At 48.7% G+C, this 17,779-nt stretch overlaps 1 protein-coding gene across 1 annotated transcript in view; it reads left to right on the top strand.

Annotated features, from left to right (window-relative positions):
* Nucleotides 1-15,912: 15,912 nt before the first annotated feature.
* GABPA (GA binding protein transcription factor subunit alpha) overlaps nt 15,913-17,779 on the top strand; it is a 72,925-nt gene continuing 71,058 nt past the window's right edge. The window contains exon 1 of the mRNA XM_063956378.1: nt 15,913-16,099. The gene's annotated coding sequence lies outside the window, so the exon portion shown is untranslated. The remainder of the gene's footprint in view (nt 16,100-17,779) is intronic.

Below are 17,779 nucleotides of genomic sequence, written 5' to 3' on the forward strand. Positions count from 1 at the left end.
TTTACTCACCGGTAAATCTATTTCTCGTAGTCCGTAGTGGATGCTGGGAACGCCGTAAGGACCATGGGGAATAGACGGGCTCCGCAGGAGACTGGGCACTCTAAAAGAAAGATTAGGTACTATCTGGTGTGCACTGGCTCCTCCCTCTATGCCCCTCCTCCAGACCTCAGTTAGGATACTGTGCCCGGAAGAGCTGACACAATAAGGAAGGATTTTGAATCCCGGGTAAGACTCATACCAGCCACACCAATCACACCGTATAACTCGTGATACAATACCCAGTTAACAGTATGAAATATAACTGAGCCTCTCAACAGATGGCTCAACAATAACCCTTTAGTTAGGCAATAACTATATACAAGTATTGCAGACAATCCGCACTTGGGATGGGCGCCCAGCATCCACTACGGACTACGAGAAATAGATTTACCGGTGAGTAAAATCTTATTTTCTCTGACGTCCTAGTGGATGCTGGGAACTCCGTAAGGACCATGGGGATTATACCAAAGCTCCCAAACGGGCGGGAGAGTGCGGATGACTCTGCAGCACCGAATGAGAGAACTCAAGGTCCTCCTCAGCCAGGGTATCAAATTTGTAGAATTTAGCAAACGTGTTTGCCCCTGACCAAGTTGCAGCTCGGCAAAGTTGTAAAGCCGAGACCCCTCGGGCAGCCGCCCAAGATGAGCCCACTTTCCTCGTGGAATGGGCTGTTACTGATTTAGGATGCGGCAATCCAGCCGCAGAATGCTCCAGCTGAATTGTGCTACAAATTCAGCGAGCAATAGTCTGCTTAGAAGCAGGAGCACCTATTTTGTTGGGTGCCTACAGGATAAAAAACGAGTCAGTTTTCCTGACTCCAGCCGTCCTGGAAATATAAATTTTTAAGGCCCTGACTACGTCCAGTAACTTGGAATCTTCCAAGTCCCTAGTAGCCGCAGGCACTACAATAGGTTGGTTCAAGTGAAAAGCTGATACCACCTTAGGGAGAAACTGGGGACGAGTCCTCAATTCTGCCCTATCCATATGGAAAATCAGATAAGGGCTTTTACATGACAAAGCCGCCAATTCTGACACACGCCTGGCCGAAGCCAAGGCCAACATGAACCACTTTCCACGTGAGATATTTCAAATCCACAGTTTTAAGTGGCTCAAACCAATGTGATTTTAGGAAACTCAACACCACGTTGAGATCCCAAGGTGCCACAGAAGGCACAAAAAAGGGGCTGAATATGTAGCACTCCCTTTACAAATGTCTGAACTCCAGGCAGTGAAGCCAGTTCTTTCTGGAAGAAAATCGACAGAGCCGAAATCTGGACCTTAATGGAACCCAAATTTAGGCCCATAGTCACTCCTGACTGTAGGAAGTGCAGAAAACGACCCAGCTGAAATTCCTCTGTTGGGGCCTTCCTGGCCTCACACCACGCAACATATTTTCGCCAAATACGGTGATAATGGTTTGCGGTTACTTCTTTCCTGGCTTTTATCAGCGTAGGAATGACTTCCTCCGAAATGCCCTTTTGCTTTAGGATCCGGAATTCAACCGCCATGCCGTCCAACGCAGCCGCGGTAAGTCTTGGAACAGACAGGGCCCCTGCTGTAGCAGATCCTGTCTGAGCGGTAGAGGCCATGGGTCCTCTGATATTATTTCTTGAGGTTCTGGGTACCAAGCTCTTCTTGGCCCATCCGGAACCACGAGTATCGTTCTTACTCCTCGTTTTCTTATTATTCTCAGTACCTTTGGTATGAGAGGCAGAGGAGGGAATACATAAACCGACTGGTACACCCACGGTGTCACTAGAGCGTCCACAGCTATTGCCTGATGGTCCCTTGACCTGGCGCAATATCTAGTTTTTTGTTTAGGTGGGACGCCATCATGTCCACTTGTGGCCTTTCCCAACGGTTTACCAACAGTTGGAAGACTTCTGGATGAAGTCCCCACTCTCCCGGGTGTCGGTCGTGTCTGCTGAGGAAGTCTGCTTCCCAGTTGTCCACTCCCGGAATGAACACTGCTGACAGTGTTAAGACGTGATTTTCCGCCCATCGGAGAATCCTTGTGGCTTCTGCCATCGCCATCCTGCTTCTTGTGCCGCCCTGTCAGTTTACATGGGCGACTGCCGTGATGTTGTCTGATTGGATCAGTACCGGCTGGTTTGAAGCAGAGGCCTTGCCAGACTTAGGGCATTGTAAATGGCCCTCAGTTCCAGAATATTTATGTGTAGGGACGACTCCTGACTTGACCAAAGTCCTTGGAAATTTCTTCCCTGTGTGACTGCCCCCCAGCCTCGAAGGCTGGCATCCGTGGTTACCAGGACCCAGTCCTGTATGCCGAATCTGCGGCCCTCTTGAAGATGAGCACTCTGCAGCCACCACAGTAGAGATACCCTGGTCCTTGGAGACAGGGTTATCAGCCGATGCATCTGAAGATGCGATTCCGACCACTTGTCCAAGAGGTCCCACTGAAAGGTTCTTGCATGGAACCTGCCGAATGGAATTTTGCTTCGTAAGAAGCTACCATTTTTCCCAGGACTCGTGTGCAGTGATGCACCGATACCTGTTTTGGTTTCAGGAGGTCTCTGACTAGAGATGACAGCTCCTTGGCTTTCTCCTGCGGGAGAAACACTTTTTTCTGTTCTGTGTCCAGAACCATCCCCAGGAACAGCAGGCGTGTGGTAGGAACCAGCTGTGACTTTGGAATGTATAGAATCCATCCGTGCTGTTGTAGCACTTCCCGAGATAGTGCTACTCCGACCAACAACTGCTCCATGGACCTCGCCTTTATAAGGAGATCGTCCAAGTACGGGATAATTAAAAACTCCCTTTTTTCGAAGGAGTATCATAATTTCTGCCATTACCTTGGTAAAGACCCTCGGTGCCGTGGACAGTCCAAACGGCAGTGTTTGGAATTGGTAATGGCAATCCTGTACCACAAATCTGAGGTACTCCTGGTGAGGATGGTAAATGGGGACATGTAGGTAAGCATCCTTGATGTCCAGGGATACCATGTAATCCCCCTCCTCCAGGCTTGCAATAACCGCCCTGAGCGATTCCATCTTGAACTTGAATTTTTTTATGTATGTGTTCAAGGACTTCAAATTTAAAATGGGTCTCACCGAACCGTCCGGTTTCGGTACCACAAACAGTGTGTTTTTTTACCTTGTTGAAGTAGGGGCACCTTGACTATCACCTGCTGGGAATACAGCTTGTGAATTGCCTCTAGCACAGCCTCCCTGCCTGAGGGAGTTGTCGGCAAGGCAGATTTGAGGAAACGGCGGGGGGGAGACGCCTCGAATTCCAGCCTGTACCCCTGAGATACTACTTGAAGGATCCAGGGATCCACCTGTGAGCGAGCCCACTGATCGCTGAAATTTTTGAGGCGGCCCCCCACCGTACCTGGCTACGCCTGTGGTGCCCCCGCGTCATGCGGTGGACTCAGAGGAAGCGGGGGAAGAATTTTGATTCTGGGAACTGGCTGACTGGTGCAGCTTTTTCTCTCTTCCCTCGTCTCTGTGCAGAAAGGAAGCGCCTTTGACCCGCTTGCTTTTCTGAAGCCGAAAGGACTGTACCTGATAATACAGTGCTTTCTTAGGCTGTGAGGAAACCTGAGGTAAAAAATTTTCTTCCCAGCTGTTGCTGTGGATACGAGGTCCCAGAGACCATCCCCAAACAATTCCTCACCCTTATAAGGCTCTATGTGCCTTTTAAAGTCAGCATCACCTGTCCAGTGTCGGGTCTCTAATACCCTCCTGACAGAATGGACATTGCATTAATTCTGGATGCCAGCCGGCAAAATATCCCTCTGTGCATCCCTCATATATAAGACGACGTCTTATGTTCGCAAAATAGTATCCCTGTTTGACAGGGTTACAGACCACGCTGCAGCAGCACTATCTGCAGGTCTCAGTCTAGTACCTGAGTGTGTAAATACAGACTTCAGGATAGCCTCCTGCTTTTTATCAGCAGGTACCTTCAAAGTGGCCGTATCCTAAGACGGCAGTGCCACCTTTTTTGACAAACATGTGAGCGCCTTATCCACCCTAGGGGATATCTCCCAGCGTAACTTATCCTCTGGCGGGAAAAGGTACGCCATCAGTAACTTTTTAGAAATTACCAGTTTCTTATCGGGGGAACCCACGCTTTTTCACACTTCATTCACTCATTTGATGGGGGAACAAAACACTGCCTGCTTTTTCTCCCCAAACATAAAACCCTTTTTTAGTGGTACTTGGGTTAATGTCAGAAATGTGTAACACATTTTTTATTGCCGGGATCATGTAACGGATGTTCCTAGTGGATTTTGTATATGTCTCAACCTCGTCGACACTGGAGTCAGACTCCGTGTCGACATCTGTGTCTGCCATCTGAGGGAGCGGGCGTTTTTGAGCCCCTGATGGCCTTTGAGATGCCTGGGCAGGCGCGGGCTGAGAAGCCGGCTGTCCCATAGCTGTTACGTCATCCAGCCTTTTATGTAAGGAGTTGACACTGTCGGTTAATACCTTCCACCTATCCATCCACTCTGGTGTCGGCCCACAGGGGGCGACATCCCATTTATCGGCATCTGCTCCGCCTCCACATAAGCCTCCTCATCAAACATGTCGACACAGCCGTACCGACACACCGCACACACACAGGGAATGCTCTGACTGAGGACAGGACCCCACACAGCCCTTTGGGGAGACAGAGAGAGAGAGTATGCCAGCACACACCAGAGCGCTATATAATGTAGGGATAAACACTGAGTGAATTTTCCCCAATAGCTGCTTGTATAAACAATATTGCGCCTAAATTTAGTGCCCCCCCTCTCTTTTTAACCCTTTGAGCCTGAAAACTACAGGGGAGAGCCTGGGGAGCTGTCTTCCAGCTACACTGTGAAGAGAAAATGGCGTCAGTGTGCCGAGGGAGATAGCTCCGCCCCTTTTTCGCAGACTTTTCTCCCGCTTTTTTATGGATTCTGGCAGGGGTAATTATCACATATATAGCCTCTGGGGCTATATATTGTGATTATTTTGCCAGCCAAGGTGTTTTTATTGCTGCTCTGGGCGCCCCCCCCCAGCGCCCTGCACTCTCAGTGACCGGAGTGTGAAGTGTGTATGAGGAGCAATGGTGCACAGCTGCAGTGCTGTGCGCTACCTTGGTGAAGACTGAAGTCTTCTGCCGACGATTTTCCGGACCATCTTCATGCTTCTGGGTCTGTAAGGGGGACGGCGGCGCGGCTCCGGGAACGAACACCAAGGACGGGTCCTGCGGTCGATCCCTCTGGAGCTAATGGTGTCCAGTAGCCTAAGAAGCCCAAGCTAGCTGCAAGCAGGTAGGTTCGCTTCTTCTCCCCTTAGTCCCTCGTTGCAGTGAACCTGTTGCCAGCAGGTCTCACTGTAAAATAAAAAACCTAACATATACTTTCTTTCTATGAGCTCAGGAGAGCCCCTAGTGTGCATCCAGTTCGGCCGGGCACAGAAATCTAACTGAGGTCTGGAGGAGGGGCATAGAGGGAGGAGCCAGTGCACACCAGATAGTACCTAATCTTGCTTTTAGAGTGCCCAGTCTCCTGCGGAGCCCGTCTATTCCCCATGGTCCTTACGGAGTTCACAGCATCCACTAGGACGTCAGAGAAATTAACAATAATATAAAAACAGGCAAAAAAAAAAGGGGCGGAGGCATCAAAAAGGGTCAGCAGTATTGAAGATACAATGCAATACACAACACCAAATGAAGGTTCTCTGTTCTAGCAGGAAGTGGTAAGAACTAGTAGATGGGACATAATGGGAAGCATAAATATTAAACCAAAGGCTCCATATTACAAAAGGTGTAAGAAGTGCGTGTTGAATACTTGAAGCCCTGAGTTTCCATGTTGTAACTATGTTGAATGAAAGACAAATCTTTAAGTTGGGAAGGAGGATCCAATCTCTTCCAATATTGGGTAATTGCGGCCCTAGTAGATATAAGAATATTGGCAGTAACATATTTGGTATGAGATGGGACAGAAGAGGGGACTTGATGTGATACGGCAATCTCTGGAAGGTGAGGTAGAGATACTTTACTGTATTTTTCTCTAACATCCATAAGGGATATTGGTGAATTAGTACGATGGGGTATAGACGGGGTCCAAAGGAGCCGGTGCACTTTAAATTTCTCTTACGTCCTAGGGTATACTGGGAATCCATTTAGTACCATGACACGGCTTCTAAACAGGGCGGTCTGCGTCTCTCAACTGTGTACGGACACAGTACCCAGACTGGCAACAAAGCCATAAAAGGAGTCTGTCTCCATTTCTCTTACTTCCTAGAGGATGCTGGGTTCCACATTAGTACCATGGGGTATAGATGGGTCCACTAGGAGCCATTGGCACTTTAAGAGTTTAATAGTGTGGGCTGGCTCCTCCCTCTATGCCCGTCCTACCAGACTCAGTTTAGAAAATGTGCCCGGAGGAGCCAGCCCCAGCTAGGGGAGCTCCAAGAGCTTCTTTAGTTTTATTTTTTTCTAAGAGTTAGTTAGGCACAGGGAGAGGCTGCTGGCAACAGCCTCCCTGCTTCGTGGGACTTAGGGCGGGGGTCGTATCCGCCCTGAGGGGTTCGAGCCACTATCTCCGCTGACAGGACACTGAGCTCCTGAGGGTTTTGATAGTTAGCCGCCCCCAGGCGACCGCTCACTCCGTCGGCATGCCGCCACCCCCTAACAGTGCCAGAAGATTCTGGTGGCGAGTGAGTCACCGGCCCCCACAGCAAGTGGGGAGCCGGTGTGAAGATGGCGGCCACAGGGTGGGAGCGCAGTACTAACTGTGCTCCGGAGGCTCAGCGGTACACAGTGTGGCGCTATGAGGGGCGCCGTGAGCCAGCGCCTATACACTACACTGGCCACCAAGGCTGTCAGGGACCACGGTAACGCTGCCAGCACATTTCCTCAGGCCAGTATAAAGAAGTGAAGAGTGGGAAGCAGCGCCATGTTCAGGGGGCGGTGCTTTTCCTCAGAGCGGACCCAGCAGCGTTCAGTGCCATTTTCCTGCCTGCAGATCCAGTACAGAGACACTGACAGGGAGAGCTGACCCTCCACGCAACTCCAGCTATCCTGTGCGGTATCAGGGGGTTGTAGAAGTGGGGGGAGGCTGTGTAAATACAGTGTAGTCTATTAAGGTACACAGTCAGCGCCAGGTAGTTGTATTATATCTTCCTAGGGAAGCACTGTGTGTGGGTTGGCTCCAAACTCTGTGTTTCTCTGTGGCATACTTGGGGAGAAACTGTGTCTGACATTTTCCTGTGTGTGTGGATGTTTGTTTCTCACATAGCCATGTCTAGGGGCTCTGGGGGTCATTCCGAGTTGATCACCAGCTGCCGTTGTTCGCTGCACAGCGATCAGGCTAAAAATCGCCATTTTTGCACATGCGTATGCACCGCAATGTGCACGCGCGATGTACGGGTACAAAGTCCTTTGTGGTTTTGCACAAGTTCTAGCGAAGCTTTCAGTCGCACGGCAGAACGCAGGAAGATTGACATGAAGTGGGCGTTTCTGGGTGGCAACCGACCGCTTTTAGGGAGTGCTTACAAAAACGCAGGCGTGTCGGGGGAAACGCAGGCGTGGCTGGGCGGGTGTGTGACATCAAAAGCCGTCCCTCCGTCGTTAGAATCAACGCACACGAAGAGTAACTACAGGGCTGGTCTTGTTTTGCACAAAATTATTTTGCAGCCGCTCTGCTGCACAAGCGTTTGCACTTCTGCAAACCGAAAACACACTCCCCGATGGGCGGCGACAATGCGTTTGCACGGCTGCTAAAAGTAGCTAGCGAGTGATCAACTCGGAATGACCCCCTCTGTGTCTTATGCTGCAGAGGACATTTCCTCGCAGGAGGAATCCATTCCATGTACACAGGAATGTAATGTTTTGTCTCAGATCCCTATTACTGAGCCTGAATGGTTGACCTCTATTAAGGGAATAATCTCTCACATCTCTGCTAGGATAACTCATACTGAGACTGAAAATCAGGTATTAAAGAAGTCTATAGCAGTTTGGTCAAGTTCTGTCCCTATTCCTTCAAAATCCCCTAGCATATACCCACAAAAAACGTGCACTTGCCCAGATTATGCAAGATGACACGGATACCGACTCTGACACGGCTGATGGTGATGGGGATGTGCTGAGGGGGGCGGCATCCTTGGCTAAGGGGGTGCAGCTCATGATTGAAGCTATTAGAGATGTGTTAAACATTTCTGATACAACACCTGAGCAGGTTGAGGCTTACTTCACAGATAAGAAAGCCTCGCTAACCTTCCCTGCGTCTAAAGAATTAAACGCTTTATTTGAAAAATCCTGGGAGAACCCGGAGAAAAAATTCCAGATCCCCAAAAGGGTTTTGGTTGCCTTTCCTTTCCCTGAGGATAGAAAAAATGGGAAAATCCACCCATAGTTGACGCATCTGTTTCCAGACTGTCAAAGAAGGTGGTTTTACCTGTCTCTGGGTCTACCACGTTAAAAGAACTGGTTGATCGTAAGATTGACACGATGCTCAAATCCATATACACTGCTTCAGGGGTGGCGTTGAGGCCCACTATTGCCTATGCATGGATTTCTAAAGCTATAGTAAAGTGGTCAGGCACGTTACTAGAGGATTTGGATTCAATGGATAGAAGTGACATTGAATTATTTTTACGTAACATACAGGATTCTGCAGGGTTCATGGTGGAATCCATGAAGGACCTGGCTACGCTGACTGCAAGGCTATCTTCCATGTCTATCTAAGCTCGCAGTGGTCTCTGGCTACACCAATGGTCTACAGGCGCGGAATCCAGGAGAAGTGTGGAGAACCTACCCTACACAGGTCAGGCTCTATTTGGGGAAGCATTGGATGCGTGAATTTCCATGGCAACCGCGGGTAAGTTGACTTTTTTTCCCTCAGCTACGCCTTCTACGAAGAAACCCTTTTCTTCATCTGCATCGCAGTCCTTTCGGACCGCTAAGACAAAAAAGTCTAAGCCTCCTACCACCTTCTTTAGAGGTGGTCGTGCTTAGACAGTTTTGCTGGCAGACGGGCTATCCTACAGGAAGCCAACCAAAGATTGGAAAAGTCACAGGTCATTGTTCCCGTTCCACCTCATATGCAAACCAAGGGGTATTATTCAAACCTTTTCGTGGTACCGAAACCGGATGGTTCGGTCAGACCGATTTTGAACTTGAAATCGTTAAACCCTTATCTGAGGGAGTTAAAATTCAAAATGGAGTCTCTGAGAGTGGTGATCTCAGGTCTGGAGGAGGGAGAGTTTCTGGTATCCCTGGATATCAAGGATGCGTACCTCCACATTCCGATTTGGCCGCCTTACCAGACTTATCTCAGATTTGCACTGTTGGACTGTCACTATCAGTTCCAGGCACTGTCATTCGGCCTCTCCACGGCACCAAGGGTGTTCACCAAGGTGATGGCAGAGATGATGGTTCTCCGCAGACAGGGGGTGAACATAATTCTATATCTGGACGACCTGCTGGTAAAGGCATCGTCCAGGGAGAAGTTGTTACAGTCCATTGCTCTGACGACTCATCTACTCAGGGAGCACGGTTGGATCCTGAACCTTCACATTTGGAGCCGACAAGGAGATTGTCGTTCCTGGGAATGATCGTCGACACAGAGGTGCAGAGGGTGTTTCTACCGGAGGAGAAAGCGTTGGTGATTCAAACAGTGGTCTGGGATGTCCTGAAACCAGCCTGGGTATCGGTTCATCAGTACATTCGCCTTCTGGGGAAGATGGTTGCCTCCTACGAGGCTCTACAGTACGAAAGATTTCATGCTCAGTGATTTCCAACTGGATCTCCTAGACAAGTGGTCGGGATCTCACCTACACATGCACCAGAGGATACGTCTGTCGCCGAAAGCAAGGATTTCACACCTCTGGTGGCTGCAACTGCCTTACCTTCTGGAGAGCCGCAGGTTCGGGGTTCAGATCTGGATCCTTCTAACCACGGATGCAAGTCTCAGAGGTTGGGGTGCAGTCACCCAAGGAGAAACCTTCCAAGGAAGGTGGTCATGTCAGGAATCCCTTCTTCCAATAAACATCCTGGAGCTAAGAGCCATGTACAACGGTCTTCTACAAGCAGCACAACTTCTGCAAGATCAGGCCATACAAGTGCAGTTGGACAATGTAACGATGGTGGCCTACATAAACCGACAGGGCGGAACGAAGAGCAGAGCTGCAATGTCAGAGGTAACAAAAATACTCCTCTTGGCACAAAGGCACGCAGTGGCGCTGTTGCCAATCTTCATCGCGGGAGTGGACAACTGGGAAGTGGACTTCCTCAGCAGGCACGATCTCCATCCAAGAGAATGGGGCCTCCATCCGGAGGTGTTCACGGAGGTGACCAGTCGTTGGGGCGTACCTCAAATAGACATGATGGCCTCGCGTCTCAACAAGAAACTTCAGAGGTACTGTTCCAGGTCGAGAGACCCACAAGCAGTGGCGGTGGATGCCCTGGTAACACCGTGGGTGTTCAAGTCAGTGTTTGTGTTCCCTCCACTTCCACTCATTCCAAGAATTCTAAAGCTTGTAAAAAGAACAAAAGTTCAGGCGATCCTCATTGCTCCGGACTGGCCAAGGAGGGCTTGGTACGCGGATCTGCTGGATCTACTGCTGGAAGATCCAAGGCCTCTTCCTCTTCAGGAGGATCTTCTACAACAGGGGCTGTTCGCTTATCAAGACTTACCATGGCTACATTTGACGGCATGGAGGTTGAACGCCAAATCTTAGCTCGGAAGGGCATTCCGAACAAGGTTATTCCTACCCTGATACAGGCTACGAAAGGAGTTACGTCTAAACATTACCATCACATTTGGAAAAAATGTGTCTTGGTGTGAATCCAAGAAGTTTCCTGCGGTGGAGTTTCAACTTGGACGGTTTCTCCTCTTTCTGCAAGCAGGTGTGGCTATGGGCTGCGTTTAGGATCCATAAAGGTACAGATTTCGGCTTTATCCATTTTCTTCCAGAAACAATTGGCTGCCCTCCCTGAGGTTCAGACCTTTTTGAAAGGGGTTCTGCACAGCCAGCCTCCCTTTGTGGCGCCGACGGCACCCTGGGATCTTAACGTGGTGTTGCAGTTCCTGCAGTCGGATTGGTTTGAGCCCTTACAGGAGGCTGAGGTCAAGTTTCTCACGTGGAAGGTTGTCATTTTGTTGGCCTTAGCTTCTGCTCGACGTGTGTCGGAATTGGGGGCTTTGTCCTGTAAAAGTCCCTACTTAAACTTCCATGAAGATAGAGCTGAGCTCAGGACGCGTCAGCAGTTTCTTCCAAAGGTTGTGTCGGCTTTTCATATCAACCAACCTATTGTGGTGCCAGTAACTACTGACTCCTCAATTGCATCAAAGTCCTTGGATGTTGTGAGGGCTTTGAAGATCTATGTGAAGAGGACGGCTCGTCACAGAAAATCGGACTCTCTTTGTCCTTTATGATCCCAAGAGAATTCGGTGTCCTGCTTCTAAGCAGACGATTTCTCGTTGGATCAGGTTCACTATCCAGCATGCATATTCTATGGCAGGATTGCCGTGTCCAACATCTGTTAAGGCCCACTCTACTCGTAAAGTGGGGTCTTCCTGGGCGGCTGCCCGGGGTGTCTCGGCTTTGCAGCGTTGGAGAGCGGCTACTTAGCCTGGGACGAAGTTCTACAAGTTCGATACTTTGGCCTCTGAGGACCTAAAATTTGGTCAATCAGTTCTGCAGGAGCCCCAGCACATACACAGCAACCAGCTCACCTCTTCCCCTGCACAGCACACAGAGTCACCGGCACTCACCTCCCCCTATCCACGCAGCACATAGTCACCGGCGCTCACACAGCAGCACATACACACACCTGCCAGCTGTTGGATCCCCCTTATAAGCAGCCAGAGCAGATACGCTGTTTTCCGCAGACTCCCTGGGAGTCTTGCACACTGTTCCAGGGAGCTGCGCCATCATGCAGGACCCTGTGAAGCCGCTGCATGTAACCAGGAGAGGAGCGGTAAGGCTCCACCTCCTCTATTTAAAGGGACAGGATCACTCTGATTGCTGCTGCAGAGCGCGTCCCGAGGGACCCTCCCATTTTAGATAAGCAAGTCCCAGGACCTCAAAAGCGGGTAAAATGCGCAATATAGCCCGTTTTTGCGATCACTGCAATGGCTGTCGGGATTATTACTGTCGGTATTGTGTCCGGCTGCAAATCATACTGAACCCGTTGATTCCTATGGAGAAATATACATGTAATGCAGGAAACTGCTCCGTGCAGTATTTTCTTACAGTGGATGTCTATTCTCATGTCTCGTGTATACTTCCGTATACAGATCATTGTACCTTGGCTTACCCTTGTATTATTGGCGGCCTCCAAGCTGATGGTATCAATAGGCAATTTGTATATTCTCAGCACTTGATCATTTTACGAATGCCACTTGAAACATGGATTGTTTGCCAATATCAAGAAGATTCTGTGAGTGGGCGCTGCAGAATGTACTCCTGCTGCTCTATATGCAAGTGCAGGAGGCACATACTTTCCATGCTTTTGAAAAAACATTTTAGAGATTGTTCAAAGTAGCACCTTGGAGCACTACTAAAGGGTGCATGTCCTGCTAAACCCAAGAAGCTCATCTAGCTCCACCAATGGGTGAATCTAGTGCTGCCCAATGCTAGATGGAACTTTGTGTGTGTCTGGCCAGAGGCTATAGAGTGTGGCAGGGCAAAATGGTGATTTTTTTTTTTTTTTTTTACAGTAACAGTGCTAAACAAGCTGCAGCAGCAGTGAAAACAAGATAAATAAAACAAAGGGAAAAGCCCTATCAGTACGATGTTTTATCACATTGATACAAGTTTGATAGATTTTTGATTGTTACAAAGTTGAAAGACTATCGAAAATCTAAAAAAAAAATATATGAAAAGAACAATAAAAATGAGTTGTAATACAAGACTTCATCATGTGAATAAGCCCGCAGTTCAGGAGGCACAGCAGGAAGACAAGCGGTTAACCTGCTTTCCTGTGAGGGAATCGGTACGGGATCCCAGCGTACGGGATGCCGAATGTCACTATACCGACATCGGCATCCTAGAATGCCGTTTGCGGGGCAAGCGCCAAGAGTCCCCTTGCGGACTGTGTCGTGGACACCCACAGAGGGAGAATTACCTACTTTAGCGGTATTCCGGAGGAGGGATAGTACCCCTGCCTGGATGACGGCGTCGGTATTTTGCCTGCCTGGGGGTAGTTTAACCACATACCCCTGTGAGGCAGGCTGGCCTCCCAATATTCCCGGAAAGTAGGCAGCTATGTCCTCATCCCACTTTCAACAGCATCATGAGGTCCTCTGCAGAAAAAAATTACCCCACTTCCATTAGACAAACTTCTGCCTCCAGAATTCTGTCCCAACTACACCTGGGGCCGGATGTAATGGCTTGCGAGACGGCCGGAGCTCCGAGACTCCAGCCGAACTAGTACGTTTTTTTTAAATAAGGCAAACCTGGTTGGTTTTGCCTTGTAAACGTTCGCCCGCAGTCTCGAAGCTCCAGCCGTCTTGCTGAAACCCTTTTTATTTACTAAATGCATAGCTTGTTACATATTTACATCAAAGTTTTTTTTGTTAAAAATTTTTAAGAAAATATATTCTATGTTCAATCAGTCTTAGTAGCCTGATGATACTGTATATGTGGTGGTGGTGATGAATATTCTTCCGCTACAATTTGACTACATTAAATGTACTGTATTAATTAATCTACATTATACACAATACTATACATTTGCCATTTATGAAGGAGTCAGAGTTAAAAGCTTGGCGTAACAACTCCATAGCCCTGCAGCAAATGTCACAAAACTTGCATTCATGTGACCGCCAGTGCCCAGTAGCAGCAGAAAAGCAATATGATAAACCGCCACCTCTCAGAGGCAGAGACACGATCCCATGCTCATCACAGCAACCTCCTCCTGTCTGACCTATCTTGGCCTGAATGTATCTTTAAGGCCTCGTCAATACAGCTCTCTATCACCACTCTACTTCTGCCTCCTCTCCTGCTATACCTATAATGGTTCCACATCCCAGTTACTGTAGTATCCAACTCAGACTCCACTTACAAAGCCTTCAGCCTCTTACCCACCCGTACATCTCCAACCTCAGCTCTGTCTGCGAACCATCCCACCTCTGCCCTACCAATGACCACCGAGTCACCTGCACACTGGTAGCCACGTTTCACTCCTGCCTAGGGATGGCCATGGACCATAGATGATTTAAAATCATTGATGGACTATGGCCGATGTTGAATACTTTAACAATAAATGGGGGAGAACAAGATCGTTTCCTGCCATCGATGAACAGATAAACTAGGTAGGTTTTTTGTTCCCCTTCTACATTGTGTAGGGACACAGAGCATAGCTCCACCCCCGACACTAGGAAAGCCACATCCCCAGTCACTGATTGGCCAGCAGCTTACTCCAGAGTAAAGGGATGGCCATCGGTGAGTGAAACCATTGACGGTTTCCTAGCAGATGGTTTCACACCATCAATGTTAGCCAAGGATAACCCATCAATGTCTATCCCTACTCCTGCCTCCAATACTTGTTCCATGCTGTCCCTCACTTAAAGAACCCGAAAACAATGCTTCAATCTCTGAAAACTCACATTTGCTAAAGCCTACCAGCCCTCCTCCACTAGCACTCCCACAACCCTCTTCATTTTGTGCCAAGCCATACCCTAGGGGTAGTCATCGGAAACCAATGGTTCGCAGCTATTAATGTTTTTGATCGGATGGTGAGGGTGGCATTTGATTGCAGTATTGTGATGGTTGCCAACATAGTAAGTTTCTTTCTGATGTGTGATGCAATACACCACAGGCAGAGCCCAATCAGTGTCAGTGCAAATCAGCGGTCTTTTATAGGTATGGAAATCAGAAACCGATGGTTAGCAACAATTGACGTTCTTGAGTCAATAAAAATTATTTTTCCATTGAATACAGGATTTACAATAGTTGCCAGCCATTGGATGATTCTTTCCAATGCCTGTCCTATGACTATTAGTTTGTTTTCAGCTGCAGACACCCAGACAAGGTTCCCGCCACACTTGCACGTATGTGAACCTCCAGCTTCTTCTCTGCATGCTCATAGTTTAACCATCAGTGGTTATACCATTGACTGTGAAAATGTGATGGTAACTAGCCATAGCATTACATGAGTCGATGTAGGAAGACCGACCACCATTCAATGCCACGCTTCCGATGTAAGGATGGACATTGAATTAAGCTGCCATGGAATGGTGTGGAAGTGGTGGCCATTGGATGTGGAAATACAGCTGAAGGTAGGTTGTTATTGCACATACGTGATTTTTTTTTTTTTTGGTGCTTACGTAACCCGTCGCCATGTTTTTTTCCATTGAATTCTTTTAATGCAATGGTTAGTTAACATTGCGTCCAAAGTTTCGATGATGGAAGCAATGCCATTATATGCTGGCGGGCTTCCAATGGCCATCTGTGCACTCACTAGGGATAAGACATTCTTGTCCCATACCTATCACTTTTTCCTACAATATGGCGCAGCGCAACATTACGTAGAAAGTGCACTACAATACGGCGCTGCACAACATTACGTGGAAACTGCGCATGTGCAGCGCTGCGTGCTATTACCGGGGAACAGCGTGCTCTTTTCTCCTATTCTAGCCTTTAACTGATCCACAAGAGCAATCAGTGTTGCCCACTGCTTATGTTCTATTACCCAGCTGTTATTCCCCTTCCCCATGTTATCCTCTCTATAGCCCCTATGCTTCCAGCCTATAGCTGCATCAGGCTGGGTAGCGTCTAGTTACCCTTCGTGGAGGGGACCTTTTCCACAAGCCCCTGGGGAACATAGACACAACGAAATCAGCAGCGCTAGAGAGCGCAGTGCATGCTGGGAGGATCCTAGCTCCGCCCCGTCTCATCCGCTCGCCGTTCCCGCCATCTCCTCCCCACCACACCAGATCCGGCGGAAGTGCGTCGCGCGTGACTTCCGTCTACGTAGCCTCCTCCTCTTTCCGTCCGGGCAGTGTTGTGTTTCCGTTGGGCGCGCTGCTGCGTGTTGACGCCGCGGTTCATTTCCGTGAGTGGAGGCCGGGGGCCGCCGGGAGAGTCACAGGGAGCGAGGCGGCGGGGGCGCGGTAAGAAGAGTGGGTCAGGCCTTCTGTGGGTGTTCTCTGTGTAGTACAGTCACTATGAGCCCGTGTACTGCCTGCGGGGGAGATGTACTAAGCCTTAGAGAGAGATGATGTACCAGCAAATCAGCTCCTCACTGTCATTTTTCGAACACAGCCTGTGACATGGAAGTTAGGAACTGATTGCTACTTTCTCTCTCTCCACTTTAGCTTTCTCCAGTGCTTAATGCATAGACACCTGTGTATCTCCCCTGTGTGTGTGTGTCTCCTCTAGGTATAAGTTTGCTGGCTGTTGGGATTCCGACGTTCAGGAGACCGACTCCGGAATCCTGACAGCTGGCAATGCTGGAACACCGGCGCAACAGGACTGTTCCTTCTCGTGGGTGTCCACGAGACCCTTAGAGTGGCTATAGAACTTGTGGCGAGCCACCGAGCCCACACACCGTGGTGAGCGCAGCGTGCCTGCAAAGGGACTCCATGCACTTGGCCAACTGGTGGCTGGGATGCTGCTGTCGGTAAATCATACTGAACCCTCTCATCTGTGTGTGTCTCCCGTGTGCTGTCTGTGTGACAAGTCCCAGCATGACTCCTGCCCATTTCATCACCATACTGAGTTCTTTTCCTTTGATGAGGTTTTGCATATTGCCATATGTGGTTTATATTACACACGTGTGTGTGTGTGTATGTATGTGTGTATATATATATATATATATATATATATATATATAGTCCCTATGACTACTTTTCATAAGGTTGACACCAGAATGTTGGATAAAACTTTGGGTACACTAATCCTAAATAGAGATGTAATTTAAACTAAATCTAGATAAATAGATATCCCAATATGCTGATGATAGACGTGTCATGGTTAAAATTGATTGTCGGCTGACACCACATGACATGCTGACCATATAAATGTTATGCTGCTATTAACATGGTAACTGACAGCGTATACCAAATCTTGATACAGTGCATGTGTATAGTGATGCAGCAGGGAAGGTGTTTCATATAATGGATAATAAGAGTTGCGCATTCCAGGTTTTCCATCCCTGAGTTGCTGTGTGCTTGCCGGGTCGGTCACGGGATCTCGACATCCTGACTGTCGGCAGGACAGAATCCTGTGACTCTTTAGTAAGAATGCTAACCCTCCCTACCTGTAGCCTAACCCCCTTTCGCAGCATTCTGACTGCCGGCATCCCAAGCAGAAGGATGCCAATTACATCCTGTGCTGATAATGTTTGTCCACCATTTCCCTTTTTATGTGATGGGGCATGGGTGCCATGAGACAGCAGTACTTTTCTTTTTGATAAAATGTAGCTGGCATGGTCAATGCTGTATGCAGTGTATGTAGGTGGCTGTTTAGGACAGTAGGAGTTTTCTTGATGTGTTGGGTTCGGTGCGTTTGTTACTGCAAAAGTCTTCATGTGCTGTTTGTGCTGTGTTTTAAGATATGCTATGAATACTCGGGATCTGTATGAAAAATCATCCGTCGATATAACGACAGCGGGATCACGGGCACCGGGGTGAGCGCTAGTAAGCACTTTGTTAGCACGGTGGCTCACTGCACTCGCCACAGGTTATGTTCTCCCTCCATGGGTGTCGTGGATACCCATAGAGGGAGAAAAGCCTGTAGAGCCGGTATTTCACTGCTAGTCTGGGTTCTGGTGTCGGCATTGTGATGTCAGG

Source organism: Pseudophryne corroboree, chromosome 2 (genome assembly GCF_028390025.1).
Source record: "Pseudophryne corroboree isolate aPseCor3 chromosome 2, aPseCor3.hap2, whole genome shotgun sequence".
Lineage (NCBI taxonomy): Eukaryota > Metazoa > Chordata > Amphibia > Anura > Myobatrachidae > Pseudophryne > Pseudophryne corroboree.